Below are 19,509 nucleotides of genomic sequence, written 5' to 3'. Positions count from 1 at the left end.
AGTCTTGTGGGGAAAAGTGCGCAAACCTCTGCAGAGTGTACAAACTAATCATGGTTAGCTGTGTCCCCGGTTATGGACATCTTGAGTATCTGGTACTTGAATTATTGATTTGATCTCATCACTCCAAATTAATTTGTTGGGATGTTAATGACTACTTTAATTGGGATTGAGTTGGAGGAACCTTCTCAATGATGTTTCAACCACCATGATAGTTAAAATAAAATATATTCCTTTGTTGTAGGAAAAAATTGGCTTTTCGCAAAAACAATATAACCATAGAGCCTCCACCAGCCATACATGCATGTAGTGATAGCATTTATCTGTTCATTGCTCTACTGTGTTATATTGCCAGCATATTCCATGTGCTGGCCCGTTTTCGGGCTGCAACATATCATGTTGCAGACTTTTCAGACGAAGTGTAAGGTGCGCTAGGTCGTTTGTCATGCACTTAGCTATGCCGTTGGAGTTGATGGACTCACTTTATCTTCCAAGCCTTCCGTTGTTATCTTAATTAGATGGCCTTAAGGCAATTTAATGTAATAAGTTCTCTTTTGAGACATTCGATGTAATAAGTGTGTGATTGTTACTCTGTTATAAATCTTTCGAGTACTGTGTGTGTCAGCATTGCTGATCCAGGGATGACGCTGAACACAGAGATTTGACCGTCTGAGGTCAGATCGCTACAAGATGGTATCAGAGCACACGCTGAATGTTGGACACAACCACTAAGATGAGCCATAGATCACTCTTCTCTACTCATTTCTGACTCCTCTCCATTTTCTACTCTTTACGATGGCAGACTCAAGGAACAAGTTTACACAAACGGATGAAGACACACCTTTTGGGAGACACTTGAAGGAAGTTACTAGGTACCTGAACATCGGAATACCAAGCTTCACCGGGACCTACACCACCACTTTACCAGAAGAGGAGCGATGGATGATTCGAGTTCAAGTTCCAGGAAGGACATTCACGCCAGTCACTGAGCCCATAGAGTTTTCCTTTGATGCACCAACCTGGAGTCTAGGAAAGAGCATGGCAGCCCACATCTCTGTGGGACGCATCGGAGAAGTTTACCACAAGGATATCAAGGACACTATCTACCAGATATGTGGGCGCCGAGATGAGCAATGGGAGATGATCAGCACCAGGAGGGACAGGTCCATTGCAGCTTTCATCCAGGAGTTAAACCAGCACATCCGACGTCAGGAGAACCAGATGTGCGCAAGCATGATAGATTTGAAGAAGGCGATGACCAGGAACATGGAGCTAGAAGAGGAACTCAAGTATACATGCGATGGATATGAGGAGGAAATCGTAATACTTGTGGAGAAGAATGACGACCTGACAAGGAAGCTAGGAGTATTCATGGGAGACCCTGCGCCAGGAGGAGAAGACGGCGAACCCAAGGAGATTCGTTCTGAAGACTACATCATCATCGACGACACCGACTCGGACCCTGATGGTAGTGATGATGATTATGAAGACGAAGCTGGAGCGGATATCATGGAGTCTTCCACCGATCAAAATTTCTAGTTGACCACCATATGATTAGTAGTTTTTCCCCATGTACATAGTAGTAGTCCGAGCACTGTAACGATAGTTCTAGACCGTTTGTATGCCCTTGCTTGAATTGTTTTGGTGTGATATAAATGTGTTTGTCTCATGTGCATATGGGTAGTGCTTTCTCACTAGACCTCATTCTATTCTCAACTCTCCTCTCTAAACCCATCAGATGCCTCCGAGACATGATACCGGATTTGTCTTCCCACCGGAGATCACTGAGTTGATCCAGCAGCAGTATGCCTTGATGCAGATATTAGTCCAGAACCAAGGCAACAACAACAACAACCCTCCACCACCACCTCCAGTTGACAACTTAGCCCGTTTTCTGAGGTTGCAGCCGCCGGTGTTTTCCAGTAGCACCGAGCCAATAGTTGCTGATGATTGGCTACACAGGATTGGAAGGGAGTTGACCACCGCAGGTTGCACAGATGCTGAGAAGGTGTGTTTTGCCGCACACCAATTAGATGGACCAGCAGCCTCATGGTGGGAGAATTATACGGCCACTTTCCCTATAGCCAATATCACTTGGGATCAGTTTCAGCAAGCATTTCGCACTGCACATGTCTCCACTGGAGCTATGAACATGAAGAAGCGTGAGTTTCGCAACTTACGCCAGGGAAACCGTACTGTGGGGCAGTATGTGGATGAGTTCAGTAAGTTAGCTCGCTATGCCCCAGATGATGTGGCCACAGATGCCGTGAAGCAGGAGAAGTTTATGGAAGGGCTGAATGATGAGATGAGCATGCAGTTGATGGTAGCAACATTTGAAAACTATCAGGAGCTAGTAGACAGGGCTCTTATGATTGAAGGGAAGCAACATCAGATAGAGAGCCGCAAGAGGAAGTATGGACAAGGAAAGTACAATTCTGGAGCTTAGCAGAAGCCCCGTTTTACCCCGAACTCGGGGGGATATACCCATAACCATGGAGGCCATACCCAAAATGGAGGGAACTCGCATAACCATAATGGCCCCAAGAATGGGAATGGGAATGGAGCAGGCATTAATCAGAACCGCTCCAATCAAGCCACACCCGCCAAGAAGGATCTAAGTCACATTACTTGTTTCAAGTGCGGGAAGACTGGACACTACGCCACCGAGTGTTCTGAAGCAAAGAACAAAAATGGCAATGGAAGCTCTGGGAAGAAGCCCAACCCTTTCAACAGGGGACAAGTGAACCACGTTAACGTGGAGGAGGTTGAAGAGCAGCCTGATGCAGTTATCGGTAAGTTTTTGGTTAAGTCATTTACTGCAATTGTTCTTTTTGATACTGGTGCATCGCATTCATACATTTCAAGGGGATTTGTGGATAAGTATAAGTTGCCCACTAAAGTTCTTAGGACACCTATGTTAGTAAGCTCACCAGGAGCGGAGTATATGGCAAGTCAAGGATGTTTTCAGATGCCATTGACCATTGGAAGCCATGTTTTCCCCTCAGACTTGATAATTTTGGAGTCACAAGGATTGGATGTGATACTAGGAATGGATTGGCTATCGATGTATGGGGGAAACATGGATTGCGCCAGTAAGTCGATTTTACTTACCACCCCGGAGGGAAAAAGGATCAGGTATGTATCCAGGCATGCGCCTAGGAGGACTCAAGTAAATTCTCTCTCGGGAGTTGTTCAGGAGGAAGTGTCTGTAGTGAAGGATTACCCAGATGTATTTCCAGAGGAGCTACCAGGCATGCCACCAGATCGGGACATTGAGTTTTTGATAGAACTATTGCCAGGCACTGGACCGATATCGAAGAGACCATACCGGATGCCCGCAAATGATCTGGAAGAGATCAAGAAACAGATTAAGGAGTTATTGGAGAAAGGTTACATTCGACGAAGTTCATCACCATGGGGAGCCCCAGTGCTCTTAGTTGAGAAGAAGGATGGATCCTTAAGAATGTTGATTATCGTGCTTTGAATGAGGTGACAATCAAGAACAAGTACCCACTGTCGATGATCAATGATTTGTTTGACCAGCTGCAAGGAGCTAAAGTATTCTCCAAGATCGATATGAGATCGGGATACCACCAGCTGAAGATCCGAGAAAAGGATATACCTAAGACAGCTTTCGCCACAAGGTATGGGTTATATGAGTATACGGTTATGTCATTTGGATTGACTAATGCCCCTGCCTATTTCATGAGCATGATGAATAAGGTGCTTATGGAGTTTTTGGATAAGTTTGTCGTGGTGTTCATTGATGATATCTTGGTATACTCGAAGAATGAAGAGGAACACAAGGAGCATTTGCATTTAGTTCCCGAGAAGCTCAGAAGGATGACAAAGAAATTTCCGAGATAAAGGAGAGAATGGGAAAAGGACAAGCCAAAGGTTTTCGTGAGGATGAGCACGACACCTTGTGGTTTGAGGACCGTGTATATGTGCCCAATAATGTGGAGATCAGGAAGTTGATACTTCAGGAAGATCATGACTCGCCATACTCGATACACCCCGGAAACACCAAGATGTATTTGGATTTGAAGGAGTGTTTCTGGTGGACTGGAATGAAGACGGATATTGCCGAGTATGTAGCCATATGTGATGTATGTCAGAGAGTGAAGGCAGAACATCAAAAGCCAGCAGGATTATTGCAGCCTATGCTGATCCCCGAATGGAAATGGGACAAGCTTGGCATGGATTTTATCACCGGATTACCCAGGACCCGAGCGGGATATGATTCTATCTGGGTAGTAGTAGATCATATGACCAAAGTAGCCCACTTTATCCCAGTGAAAACCACCTATACAAGTGCGAAGTTGGCCAAGATATATATGACCAGGATCGTATGTCTGCACGGAGTTCCGAGGACCACCGTATCAGATAGAGGGACACAGTTTACTTCAAAGTTTTGGCACCAGCTGCACCAGACTTTGGGTACCAGGCTAGAGTTCAGCACAACCTTTCATCCATAGACAGATGGATAGACCAAGAGAGTCAATCAGATTCTGGAGGACATGTTGAGAGCTTGTGCACTAGATTATGGATCTATTTGGGATGACAATTTGCCTTGCACAGAGTTCTCATACAACAATAGCTACCAGGCCAGTTTGAAGATGGCACCTTTCGAAGCTTTGTATGGAAGGAGGTGCAGGACACCGTTGATGTGGGACGAAGTTGGAGACCGTCAGTTGTTTGGACCAGATTTGATCAAAGAGTCAGAAGAGAAGTTAAGCTGATTCGAGATAGACTGAAGGTAGCACAGTCCAGGCAGAAGAGTTATGCAGACTCGAAACGCAAGGAGGTAGTTTATGAAATCGGAGACAGAGCCTATCTTCGAGTATCACCTCTGCGAGGGGTTAAACGTTTTGGAGTTAAGGGAAAGTTAGCCCCGAGATTTGTAGGACCATACCGAGTTTTGGAACGTATGGGAGAGGTGGCCTACAAGTTGGAGTTACCCGAAGGACTGTCAGGAGTTCATGATGTGTTTCACGTTTCCCAGTTGAAGAAGTGCCATGCAGAGATGGCCGATATTTCGCTGAGAGATACAGTACCCCTAGAAGCAATTCAGTTGGATAGTGATTTGATCTATGAGGAGAAACCCGTCAAAATTCTCGAGTTTGCCAGCCGAGTTACACGCAACAAGGTCATCAAGTTTTGCAAAGTTCAGTGGAGCCACCATACCGAGGATGAAGCCACCTGGGAACGGGAGGAAGATCTACTCAAAGACCACCCACACATGTTTTCTAGCCAACCCGAATCTCGAGGACGAAATTCATCTTAAGGGGGGTAGGTTTGTAACATCCCAAATTTTCAATTTGGAATGTTATACATAGGTCATCCATGCATATCATATTTAATTGCATTTTGTGTTGCGATCCTCGAAATTCTAAGCAACTCACAGACCCACGGAGAGAGTTGGGGATTTCACGTTTTCCGTATTTGAATTCTCTCGAATATCGAAACAAGGATCATTTTGGTTTTAATTATTTTTTCTCTCCCAAAATATTTCATACTAAAATAACATGAGAGGAGATAATATGACTTCTCCAAAATAAATGAAATATTGGAGGAAAAATGTTAAAATCAAATAAATAATTTTATTTGGATTTTATTGCTTATTTGAATTAGAAAAATATGCATATTTTTAAAATTTCATTTTAGGCCAAGAAAATGTTCATCATGTTCTAAATATTTTATTTAGACGGTGAAAATTTGTTTTGGCATTTTTAGATTTTTTATTTTATTTATTAGGATTTTTCCGGCGAAATTTGTTAAAAAAGTCAACGCCCGACTGGGCCGAAGGCCCAGCCGAGCCAGGCCGACCCGCATCGCGCCACCGCCTTCGCCGACGTGCCCGAGTCTCGCTGGGCCACGGGCGAGCCGCCGTCGCCGCCCTGGACTCCTCCCGAGGCCGAGCCCCCCTCCTTAAATAGCGCCGTCCGCACCCCCCTAGACCCCCCAAGTCACCGCCGCCACCGCCTCTCACTGCAGCGCCGCCGCCGCAAACCCCGCCGCCCCGCGCCGCCGCCCGCCCGCCGCTGCTGCTGCCAAGTCGCGCTGCCGCCTGCCGCCCCGCGCCTCGCCACCTCGCCTCGCCGCGCCGCCGCGCAAGCTCGCCGGAGCCGCCGCCGTTCGCCGGATCTCGATCCGCCGGTTTTTGTTCGGTTTAGGTAAAAACCGATCGGTTTTTTTCAGAAACCCTAGATGCGTTTTTTTATTTTATCGGTTCAGTTTTCTCGGTTTAGTTAACTAGCGGACGTTCGTTCGTCCGTTCGTTCTTTGCTAATCGCCGTTTAGGTTCTGGCAGCGAACGTTCGTTCTTTAGTCTTTTCTTTTTATTTTATTTTCGGCCAGGGACCTATCCGCGATTATTTTTATCATAGATTAGCCCCTGATCTTCAAACCCTCGTAACTTTTTAACCGTTTGTCCAAATCCAGTGAAACCAACGCCAAAATCTTTGTCTCGAAACCCTCTTTCTATATAAACAACTTGAACAAGGTTTTGACAATTTAAAATTTGGTTTCAAGTAGATTTGATTTCGAAATTCTTTTGACCGTAGTTTCAGTTCCATAGCTCCGTTTCAGTTGATTCTTTTTGCAAATCGAATCTCTTTAGTTGAGCTTTCAGATTCGATCTTCTTATTTGAGTTTTGCCCATGCATCTTTGCTTGATTGCATATGTATGCTATTGTTTGTTTGCGATAATATTCCCGGAGTGCGAAGCGTGCTACTACGAGTCACTAGGTTTTGCGGATCGTCAGCAAGGCAAGTAACACAAGATCATACTCTTTTCATACCCAGTTTTTATGCATTACTTCAAATCCTCAAACATTGCATGAGTAGGATCTCTTAACTTGTGGGCATTGGGAAGTAGTTGAGGAGGTAGAACCTATTGCCCTTTTATATCAAACCCTTGGGAGTTACTTCTACGTTATGCTTATATTGCCATGCTATGCTCGTAGACGTGGATTGGGTTTGAGAGTATCATTGCAGATGTGAGATTGTTAATTAATGGTTAACTTAAGGTGGCAACTTTAATAAACATCTGGGTGGATTGCTTGCGGGCACCTGGAGAATCCACTGTTGTCCTAGGATATCCCAGAGTACCCGTGTGATCATCCTACGGTTCGCCACCCAGGCTCAAAGGGATCATAAGATTATTCATGCTAGAAACTTCCGTGTGCAGCCACAAGCTATTATGGGCTCTAGCATAGTTGAGTAGGTTACATGACCTCTTTCAGTGGTGGGCTAGCAGATGTAGGGGAAAGTAGGTGTAACTTTCCACCCAGAGTAAAGAGTTAATGTTTCTGAAAGACTGTGTCTCGGTCAGCCATTTCTCAAACACCATGTAGTGCGAGAAATCCAACGGAGGAGATCGAGTCTTGTGGGGAAAAGTGCACAAACCTCTGCAGAGTGTACAAACTAATCATGGTTAGCCGTGTCCCCAGTTATGGACATCTTGAGTATCTGGTACTTGAATTATTGATTTGATCTCATCACTCCAAATTAATTTATTGGGATGTTAATGACTACTTTAATTGGGATTGAGTTGGAGGAACCTTCTCAATGATGTTTCAACCACCATGATAGTTAAAATAAAATATATTCCTTTGTTGTAGGGAAAAATTGGCTTTTCGCAAAAACAATATAACCATAGAGCCTCCACCAGCCATACATGCATGTAGTGATAGCATTTATCTGTTCATTGCTCTATTGTGTTATATTGCCAGCATATTCCATGTGCTGACCCGTTTTCGGGCTGCAACATATCATGTTGCAGACTTTTCAGACGAAGAGTAAGGTGCGCTAGGTCGTTTGTCATGCACTCAGCTATGCCGTTGGAGTTGATGGACTCACTTTATCTTCCAACCCTTCCGTTGTTATCTTAATTAGATGGCCTTAAGACATATTTATTGTGATAAGTTCTCTTTTGAGACATTCGATGTAATAAGTGTGTGATTGCTACTCTGTTATAAATCCTTCGAGTACTGTGTGTGTCAGCATTACCGATCCAGGGATGACACTGAACACAGAGATTTGACCGTCTGAGGTCAGATCGCTACAAATCGTTTGTGATAGCGCTACCATTGCACACGATATTAATAATTTTGTCGTTTGCGTTGTTGAATGCATCACACACGGTGCGTAGAAGAAATTGTGTGGCAAAGGCTGTCCATCACACACTCTTTTTATGTGGTAAACGTTTGCGGTGGCCTAACGCAAACAGTTTTCAAGAGAAAGTCGTGTTTGTAGTGGAGATTGATCGCACGCATAGTGGATCAGAAACGTTTCTGATCTCCATTTATATCGCAGACGTTTCACTTTTGCAAACTGTGTACAGTGTAATCCCTAATTAATCCTTAATTTAAAACTCACATGTTTTGAATTTGAAAGTAGGCAATCACTTATTTCATATCCAACCATGTTTATTACAAATATAGTGATGCGGAGCATCCCACGATCATCCCCATGGACGCATCCACACCTCCAACGACACCACTTGGACCTATGACAAGAGCCCGAGCAAAGGCTATCGAAGATAAGGTGAACTCGCTCCTTTCCGAACTACCACTTTCGACACATGAGACAGGGCTACTACCTCAAACGAAAACACTATGTGTGCTTAGGTACTTGGAGGAAAGCCACGGAACATCTACATCCAATGGACAAGACGGCGAGGACACCAAGTGTGAGGGACAAGAAGAAGAGCCGTCACGGAAGCTAAAGGCTCCGGACGACCGGCCCAGCCCGGACATCCGACCCCTGAAGGCCATGCCAACCCAAGGAAGCCAGGCCACCGAATGCTACAGCGGCCGGAGGACCGACCAGGCCCGGACGTCCGACAACTCCTAGGCTCCAGACGACCGAGTCCCTCCGGACGACCGATGCTACGCCAACGGAACTGAATCTACGGAAATCCGAGGAAGACCGGACGACCGGCGACCGGACGACCGTACACCTACGGATGTCCGATACCGCGGCAATAGAACCTAATCTACGGAAATCCAAAGACCTACGGACGTCCGGACCTCCGCGAGCCCCCAGACGACCGGTACTTTACGGACGACCGGACCCAGGCTGTGTCCAGTTTTAGGCCGAAGCCCATGTACCCCTTCACTTCGCCCCTCTTTGCACTAAGACTATAAATAGACCTCTCCCTCCTCCTAGTTAGGGTTAGCAAAGGATTAGGTCATGTTTGTGTGAGAGCTTTGCTCATCCACTTGGTTACCTTCTCCTCGGAGATCGCGCCTCCATCGTAGAAGATCCTTCCAAGCGGATTCAAGACCCCCTCTTGGGTGGCCCCATCAAGACCTCCTCACGGAGAAGAACCGGTTACCCTTTGTATCGTCCGTTGTTGACTTTGGATCGGGTATCCCCCTTTGTGTTTCGAGGATCTAGCATATGTGTGACTATATCTTGTTGGTTTTGAGAGTTCCTCTTGTGTTTTCCCTCGTTTTCCCCTCGTGTTCTTTGTGTTCTTAGTTGGGATTCGCTCCTTTCGTGAAATATCGGCCGTATAGGGTTCCACCCTACATCATCTTGGTATCATGAGCCACGTTGACCACGATTTCGGAGCCTCCCCTCTTCATTTTCTAGCTTGATTTTGTAGTGTTCTTCCCTAATTCGAAAATTCCCCACAAAAATAGCCCCAATTGTTTTTTGTGATTTGTTGGTGTCATGAAGTTTTGTTGGATTTGATCCATGGATTTGATTTGCCTTGAGTGGATCTAGCTTTCCCCCATCATCTCCACCCTTTCCATCCACAAAATCGCCCGGATTTGACCAATTTCACCACTTCCACCACGAACCCTAGTAGTTCATCCCGTGGCCGAAATTGCCCAGGCACCGGACGTCTGACAGCCTCTGGACGTCCGACGACCGGACGACCGTAAACCCCCGGACGTCCGTACTTCGCTGACGAAACTGAATTTTCCCAAAACAAAATTAGCCACATCCACCACTTCCGCATACACCTTCCTATACCACCACCTAACTTCCGCAAACCCTTTCGATACACCAATGCCTACCACCACTTGACCGCTACCAACTCCGACACATTTGGCCACATTTGGTTTTGAGAATTTGAGTTGTGGTTCATGTTTCCTATGGTGTTTCGGCTAACTAGGAACGATTCGACATCAACATCACCGCCACTCATCTTCACCAAGGACTACTACGAATGGCTACATCATTTTGGTAACATCATCTTGGTATTGTCATATTATCATACTTTCTTTCCTTTGCATTGATAACCCCATAGCCATACTTTTGCGTCACTTACCCATCGAGACTAGCCTTTGAGTATTGCCGGCAACGTGACTTGTGCACATTAGTGATCATACATCCCATAGCATACATACCATATCATCGTGTTGCATATCGTGGTATCATCTCTTGTGTCACAAAGTTGTCATCGCATACACAATTGCTATCTTGGTTCGTGAAGCATTGCATGAGAAAAGAGCTCAAACAACAAAGAGACAAACAAGCTTTTAAGCAAAAGAGGACAGATAAGCAAAGAGCTTATAAGCAAGAACCATAGCATCATACAACATTAAGATTGTCAACTCGATCATCTTGGATCATAGCATAGAAACATCATACATATAGCATACTTGGGATAGAAGTCGTTGCATTTTTGCTTAGTAGGTTGTGCACAAGTTCGTATCCGCCTATTGTGCAATCGTGCTAGCATCTCTCTAGTGTTGTGCAACAAGAGCATCTTTGTGGATTACACATTTTGGCTCACCCTTGGTTGCACAACCCCACATTATCTATTTGCGCGTGTGTTTCCGTGTACCATATCTTGCTATTGGTTTACTTATTGCATTTGCAAATTTGTGAATCTTTTCCAACATTATTGAAGCTCACTAACAATTGCATCAAATTTTGTGCCACCATCCTAATCGAGCCCCACCATAAGCTTTTACTTGTGTAGGTGTGAGAAACCGACAAGAATTGGTACCAATTGTGCTATTTCCTTGTTACACATTGGAGTGATCTTTGATCCATCTTCAACATCGGTCAAGGTACATTTGGTATTGGTTCTTCTCTTTCTCCCACTCACATATCTTTGTTTGGAATGATGGATAGGCCAAGTACTTCTACAAACCCACTCTTCCTTGAGCAAGACGACGACCCGAACAACTACGTCACTAAGCTACACCTCTTTGGTACACAACGAGCCTTGCATGAAGAGCAACTAGCAATGAGCGACCGCATCGACAACCTCGCCACCGACTTGCGACTCTCCGAGCAACGCACAAGAGACTACTTTGACCACAAGCTCGACAAACACAAGCAAGAGAATGGCGCAAGAATGGACGAGATTCGTGCCTTGTTGGTCAACCGCTCTTCTACCACTTCGTCCTACTCAAGACGGAGCCGCTCGAGTCGACACTCCGACAACACTATCTCCGGCTCAAGTACCCCGACATCGAATACTCTTCGTCGTGCCGCGCGTCAAGATCGTCAAGCCAACCGCAATCCTCTACACGACACTGACTCTCAAGAGCACTGACATCGTCAAAACCAAGCTACATTCACGCAAGCACAAGAACGGCAACGCCAACGACAACAAGAACAAGAGGAGCGAGCGCGACAACATCAAGATGCACAAGATGCCGAGGCACAACGCCAAGAACAACAACTTCGTGAAGCTCAAGCACTTGAGGCGCAATGTGCCCTTCGAGATTCAAGTCGAGCCGTAGCCAACCGAGGCCGACAAGCTCGCCTACAACAAGAAGTGCTTCGCGATGAAACTCAAGAGAGGATTTTCCAAGCACGTGTGCATCGACAAGCTCCTCCTCAAGCTCGACAAGCTCCCCCACAAGCTCGCCAAGAACATCAAGTTCAACAAGAGCAAGATGACAATGGATCTCCTCCAAGACAAGAGCAACATGAGGTCGACAACCCTCCTCGCCAAGAGCAACATGAGTTTGTCAATCCTCAATGACATGGGCGTCATCATCTCGACCCCAACACAATGAAGAGCAATGATACGGCAAGCTAAAGTTCACCATGCCCGAGTTCACCGGAAGCAATGACCCCGAAGAGTACATATCATGGGCATTGAAGGTTGACAAAATTTTCCGCTTGCACAACTACGAAGAAGAGAAGAAGATCGCGATGGCATCCCTTGAATTCCAAGACTACGTCCTCATTTGGTGGGAACAGGTCATTGAGCGCCGAGAGGCAAGAGGTGAACCACCCATCACTACTTGGGCGCAAATGAAGGATGTCATGAGAGCACGATTCGTGCCAAACTACTACAACCGCGACCTCTTCAAGAAACTACAACTCCTCAAGCAAGGAACCAAGAGCGTTGAAGAGTACTACAAGGAAATGGAGATTGCCATGATAAGAGCCAATGTCACGGAAGATGATGAGCAAACTATGGCACGTTTCCTGAATGGACTCAATCACCCTATCAAGAAGATTGCCGACTTCCAACCATACTCAAACCTCATCGAGCTAGTGCATCAAGCTACCAAAGTGGAACGTCAAGTGCAAGACGACTTCAAGTATGCCAAGTTCTCATCCAAGTCCTATGGCTTCTCCAACACCCAAGCTCCAACGACTCCAACAACGTCTACCTCAACCAAGCCATCTACAAGCAATGGCGACAAGTCAAGTTACAAGAAAACTTCGACAAGCTCAAGTCGTCCTCCTACTACAAGCAACTTCAAGACGAAAGCTTCTTCATCACCTACCGAAACCGATGAGACCATCAAGACAAGTTCCTTCAAATGCTTCACATGCGGAGGCCGAGGCCACAAGTCATTCGAGTGCACAAACAAGCGCACCATGATCCTCAACGACGACGGAACCTATGACTCAATAAGTGAAGGAGAAATGGAAGCCCTTGAGCAAGTGGCCATGCACCGACAAGTGAACAACGACGATGAAGATGATCAAGTCTTTTGTGATGAAGATTCAAGCCCCGCTCTTGTTGTCTCCAAGGTCTTGACTCTTCAACATCAACAAGACGAAGACCAAAGATGCCATATCTTCCACACCAAGGCTAGCATAAATGGAAGGTCCATCAAGGTTGTCATCGATGGAGGGAGTTGCCATAACTTAGCAAGCGAAGAACTTTGCTCCAAACTCCAATTGGCCAAGAAGAAGCACCCGCACCCATACAAGGTTCAATGGCTAAGCGACATCGACACCATCCAAGTCGAGCATATGGTACAAGTCTCCTTCAAGATTGGAGCTTACGAAGACACTTTGGAGTGTGATGTCCTCCCGATGACCATTTGCCACCTTCTTCTTGGACGGCCATGGCAATTTGACCGAGGTGTCATCCACAACGGGCGTACAAACCACTATAGCTTCAAGATGAAAGGAAAGGAATATGTGCTACGCCCTATATCTCCAAGCCAAGTGATCGCGGACAAGCAAGCCACCCATCATGAAGAGAATAGTGAGAGAGCGAACCACCAAAAAGAGAGTGAGCGCCACAAGCCCAAATTGAGTGCCTCCACGATGAGTGATAAGAAAAACTTAGTTCTATTTGCCACCAAACGTGAGATGAGAGAAGTGTGTGAGAACCCATTAAGTTTCCTACACTATGTCCTATTGTGTATGGACGAGGCACCAAAAACTAACACCTCTCACAATCTACCTTTGGTGTTATCTTCTTTATTGCAGAAATTTCAAGATGTTTTCTCTGACGAGCTACCTCCGGGTCTACCTCCACTACGAGGCATCGAGCACCGCATCGACCTCATTCCCGGAGCGCCACTTCCAAACAAGGCTCCCTACCAAGTCAACCCCGAAGAAACCAAAGAAATACAAAGGCAAGTAAGGCACCTCATAGATCATGGACATGTGCGTGAAAGTTTGAGTCCTTGTGCCGTACCGGTCATTCTTGTGCCAAAAAGAGACGGTAGCTTTCGCATGTGTTCCGATTGTAGACCTATCAATGCCATCACCGTTCGCTATAGGTACCCCATTCCACGCCTTGACGATATGCTAGATGAACTTAGCGGTACCACTATTTTTTCCAAAATCGATCTCAAAAGTGGTTACTATCAAATACGCATACAAGAGGGTGATGAATGGAAAATCTCTTTCAAAACAAAGTTTGGTTTATATGAGTGGTTAGTCATGCCTATGGGTTTATCGGAAGCACCCAGTACTTTCATGCGTCTTATGCATTATGTGTTTCGCCCTTATATTGGTGAATTTGTTGTCGTCTACTTTGACGATATCCTTGTTTTTAGCAAATCTCTCAAAGAGCATGTCACCCACCTTCGAACCGTGCTACAAACTCTTCGAAAAGAGCAACTTTATGCTAATATGGAAAAATGCCTTTTTGGTATTGATAAGCTTGTTTTCTTGGGTTTTGTAGTATCTTCTAAGGGTGTTCATGTTGATGAATCTAAGATCAATGCTATTAAAACTTGGCCCCAACAAACCAATTTGCAACAAGTGCGTAGTTTCCTTGGTTTAGCCGGTTTCTACCGTAGATTTGTGAAGGATTTTAGCACCATTGCTTCGCCTTTGCATGCTTTGAGTAAGAAAAATGCACCGTTTGTTTGGGGAACATCCCAAGCCACCGCTTTCAATGAGCTTAAGAATTTGCTTACTCATGCTCCCGTGCTTGCATTACCCAACTTTGACAAACCGTTTGAGATTCATTGCGATGCTAGTGGTAATGGCATAGGAGGTGTGTTAACACAAGAGAAGTGCCCAATTGCTTATTTTAGTGAGAAACTTTCCGGAGCGCAACTCAATTATCCCATCTATGACAAAGAGCTATATGCTTTAGTGCGAGTTTTGCGTGAATGGGAACATTATCTCCGCCCTCATGAATTTATCATCCATACCGATCATGAAACACTTAAATATCTTAAGGGTCAAACTAAGTTGAACAAGCGTCATGCTAAATGGAGTGAATTTATTGAGTCATTTCCTTATGTCATCAAGTATATTAAAGGTAAGGAAAATGTTGTGGCGGACGCGCTTTCTCGTATATGCATGCTTGTTACTCAACTTGAATTGAATGTCATCGGCTTTGAGCACATAAAAGACTTGTATTATCATGATCCTACTTTTGCCATTCCTTATGCCAAATGTTTGACGCATACATTTTGGGAACGCTATTACATCAAAGATGGTTATCTTATGAGAGCTAATAAACTTTGCATCCCCGAGTCTTCTCTTCATTTGTTGCTTTTGCAAGAATCTCATGGAGGAGGACTAATGGGACATTTTGGACGCGACAAGACACTTGCTACGCTCTCCAAGAACTATTTTTGGCCCAAGATGTTTCGCGACGTCAACCGTTTCACCAATCAATGCTCTACATGTCGCAAAGCTAAGTCTAAAGCTCAATCTCATGGCCTTTACATGCCACTTCCAATTCCATATCAACCATGGGAAGATATTAGCATGGATTTTGTGCTTGGTTTGCCTAGAACTAAAAATGGCAAGGATTCCGTTTTTGTTGTTGTGGACCAATTCTGCAAAATGGCTCATTTCTTTCCTTGCAACAAGATAGACGATGCTTCACATGTTGCCAATATCTTTTGTAGGGAAATCTTGCGACTTCATGGAGTACCAAAGACGTTTGTCTCGGACCGCGACGTCAAGTTCTTGAGTTACTTTTGGAAGACCTTATGCGCCAAGCTCGGAATAAAGCTACTATTCTCCATGGCATACCATCCACAAACCGATGGCCAAACGGAGGTGACGAACCGCACGCTCTCCACTCTTCTCCGCGTGCTAATCAAGAAGAACATCAAGGAGTGGGAGGAGTGCCTACCGATCGCCGAGTACGCCTACAACCGTGCAAGACACTCAACAACCGGCAAGTCCCCTTTCGAGGTCGTCTACGGCTTCAACTCGTTGTCTCCATTGGACATTATTCCTCTACCACTACAAGAGCGCATCAACATGGACGCGAGCACCCGAGTGAACTACCTCAAGAAGATGCATGAAGATACAAGGCACACCATCGAGTGTCAAGTACAATGACTCGCGACCAAGCTCAACGTCAACAAGCAACCCATGATATTCAACATTGGAGATCTTGTGTGGCTACACCTTCACAAGGACCGCTTCCCCAACGGACGCAAGTCCAAACTTCTACCACGAGCCGATGGACCCTTCAAGGTGCTAGCAGGCTACAACAACAATGCTTACAAGATCGACCTCCCACGCGACAAGTACAACATGAACGACACCTTCAACGTCAAAGATCTTTCGCCATACCATGGTGATGAGGATTTCGATCCAAGGTCGGATCTTTCCCAAGGGAGAGGAGATGATGTGGAGCACCCCATGATCATCCCCATGGACGCATCCACACCTCCAACGACACCACTTGGACCTATGACAAGAGCCCGAGCAAAGGCTATCGAAGATAAGGTGAACTCGCTCCTTTCCGAACTACCACTTTCGACACATGAGACATGGCTACTACCTCAAGCGGAAACACTATGTGTGCTTAGGTACTTGGAGGAAAGCCATGGAACATCTACATCCAATGGACAAGACGGCGAGGACACCAAGTGCGAGGGACAAGAAGAAGAGCCGTCACGGAAGCTACAGGCTCAGGACGACCGGCCCAGCCCGGACGTCCGACCCCTAAAGGCCACGCCAACCCAAGGAAGCCAGGCCAACGAATGCTACAGTGGCCGGACGACCGACAAGGCCCGGACGTCCGACAACTCCCAGGCTCCGGACGAGCGAGTCCCTCCGGACGACCGACGCTACACCAACGGAACTGAATCTACAGAAATCCGAGGAAGACCGGACGACCGGCGACCGGACAACCGGACACCTACGGAAGTCCGGTACCACGGCGACAGAACCTAATCTATGGAAATCCGAAGACCTACGGACGTCCGGACCTCCGCGAGCCCCCGGACGACCGGTACTTTACGGACGACCGGACCAAGGTTGCGTCCAGTTTCGGGCCGAAGCCCATGTACCCCTTCACTTCGCCCCTCTTTGCACTAAGACTATAAATAGACCTCTCCCTCCTCCTAGTTATGGTTAGCAAAGGATTAGCTCATGTTTGTGTGAGAGCTTTGCTCATCCACTTGGTTACCTTCTCCTCGGAGATCGCACCTCCATCGAAGAAGATCCTTCCAAGCGGATTCAAGACCCCCTCTTGGGTGGCCCTATCAAGACCTCCTCACGGAGAAGAACCGGTTACCCTTTGGATCGTCCGTTGTTGACTTTGGATCGTGTATCCCCCTTTGTGTTTCGAGGATCTAGCATATGTGTGACTATATTTTGTTGGTTTTGAGAGTTCCTCTTGTGTTTTCCCTCGTTTTCCCCTTGTGTTCTTCGTGTTCTTAGTTGGGATTCGCTCCTTTCATGAAAGATCGGCCGTATAGGGTTCCACCCTACATCATATAGGTTCAACCACGAACCCATAATTCGATGCACAGGTACATATACTGAAGAACTACAGAAGCACCAAGTAAAGAATGATGACCACAGTTGTACTAAAGACTGTAAAGAGAGAGGCGAAAGACATTCTGGTTGCTGGAGAAGGTGAAGCGGAATGTCCATATTGTGCCCTCCTCCATGTGTAATGCGCGCACGACTCTAGGCCAACCCCTTGTGATGGCTGCCCGTCCATCCTTCACTGTCTTCATTAGGACTTCTCGATGCTCATTGTAGTCTGGATGAAATACTTTAACCTTCATTGCGTGTCCACCATCATGTAATTTGCGAGGTAATCTTGAGTGAACTACTTTGGGAACCACTGGGAACAAAAAATATTCAGACATTGTTGTCTAACAACTCATTATGGGCAGTAAAAAGAGAAGGCTGTAGAGTTTGTAGTTACCATCCTACAGCTCACTGTTGTGTTGGATAGAGCATAAACAAATAATTTGCTTGCCACCATTCGTATCTTTTTGCTAATAATCCTTATCAGTTTCCTCACTTGATGCTTGTTCATCAATATCTCATTGCCCCATACGCAAAAAGGGTCGATGCGTGGATCCTTGCCAAGGGCATATGTACCTACAAGCAACAAGTCAATATTAGAAGCTAACTAGTGTCCAGGCCTGGATCTATATGCACTACATTATTGAACGACGGGGGGAGTACAAGCCGAGGGATGAAGCTAACCTCGGCGGAAAATGGTGGCCACTCCCGTTGTTGTCCTGCAGAAGTAGTGGAAAGGCATGATAAGTACAGCAATCTTAACATCAAACAAATATAGCAAAGGTGAACAACATCATCTCCAAATGATAGCTTGAATGTGTTGGTTTCAGCATGCTGTTAAAGCAGATATAAAATGGAAGGCAATGTTACCGACAGCAGGCTTAACAACCATCAAATATTGCAATTCAAACTGGTATTGTTGAAAATGAATAGAACATAGGTAATGCTTAAACATCACACTAGATAAATGTGTAAAACTGAAATAAAGGGCATGTGTTAACTACACCAGGAATAACTGGAACCAAATATAGCCGTTCAAACTGGTATTGATGTAGTCGAGCGACACAGTCCCGACTTGCACATAATGAACAACACATTGTGAATGACTGAAATAAACAAGGCATAAATGACCAGTATAACAACCAAATATAGCCATTGAAAACTGGACAGAGTCTCACTGCAACCAACCTAACAAGCAAATACAGATAAACAGGGCATATGCTCGAAAACTGGACAAATGCTCACTACAACCAACCTAACAAGCAGATAAAGATAAACAAGGCATCTGCTTGATAACTGGACAAATGCTAAAAAAGCAACCTAACCACCAAATACAGATAAACAAGGCATCTGCTTGATAACTGGACAAATGCTAAAAAAGCAACCTAACAACCAAATACAGATAAACAAGGCATCTACTTGATAACTGGACAAATACTCACTGCAACCAAACTAAGAACCAAATACAGATAAACAAGGCATCTGCTCGATAACTGAAAAAATGCTCACTCCAACCAACCTAACAACCAAATACAGATAAACAAGGCATCTACTCACTATAAACAACCAAATCTAGCCATTCGTGAAACTAAAGTGGACAATTCATACTTAAACATCACATAGACCTATTGAACAATACATTTTTGCATAACTGAAATAATTAAACACGGCACAGTTAAAGCACCGCACGACAAATGCTACTACAACAAAGGGTACGGGTTGGCAGGCTAGAAAAGGTAAGATTTGCTCATTGAATGTTGCCTCACATTTCATGGACGGGATCCTTCCAGTTGGAAGAGCACAGACCCATGGTGCGCTCTCTGATGTCACAGATGGGCTGTTTCACCTTGGAAGAACCTTCGTGGGTGCCCTCCTCGTGGTCCTGGTCGATGAGATCTGACTTGGCAATTGAGGATCCCAAGCCGCCGCCGTAGAATGTGTCCTTCAGAAGTGACAAAGTGGGCTCGATGGCATATAAAGCTCGCAAATCCTTGACCGCTTGGCGGAGGAGATCAGCGGCAAGGCCGTCGAAGAGATCGACGGCGGTTGAACCAGAGGGGTTGGGGATGGACCACTTAACCTGTGACATGG

Source organism: Aegilops tauschii, chromosome 5, assembly GCF_002575655.3.
Source record: "Aegilops tauschii subsp. strangulata cultivar AL8/78 chromosome 5, Aet v6.0, whole genome shotgun sequence".
NCBI classification, from domain to species: domain Eukaryota; kingdom Viridiplantae; phylum Streptophyta; class Magnoliopsida; order Poales; family Poaceae; genus Aegilops; species Aegilops tauschii.
Note: the sequence above shows the minus strand (reverse complement) of the source record.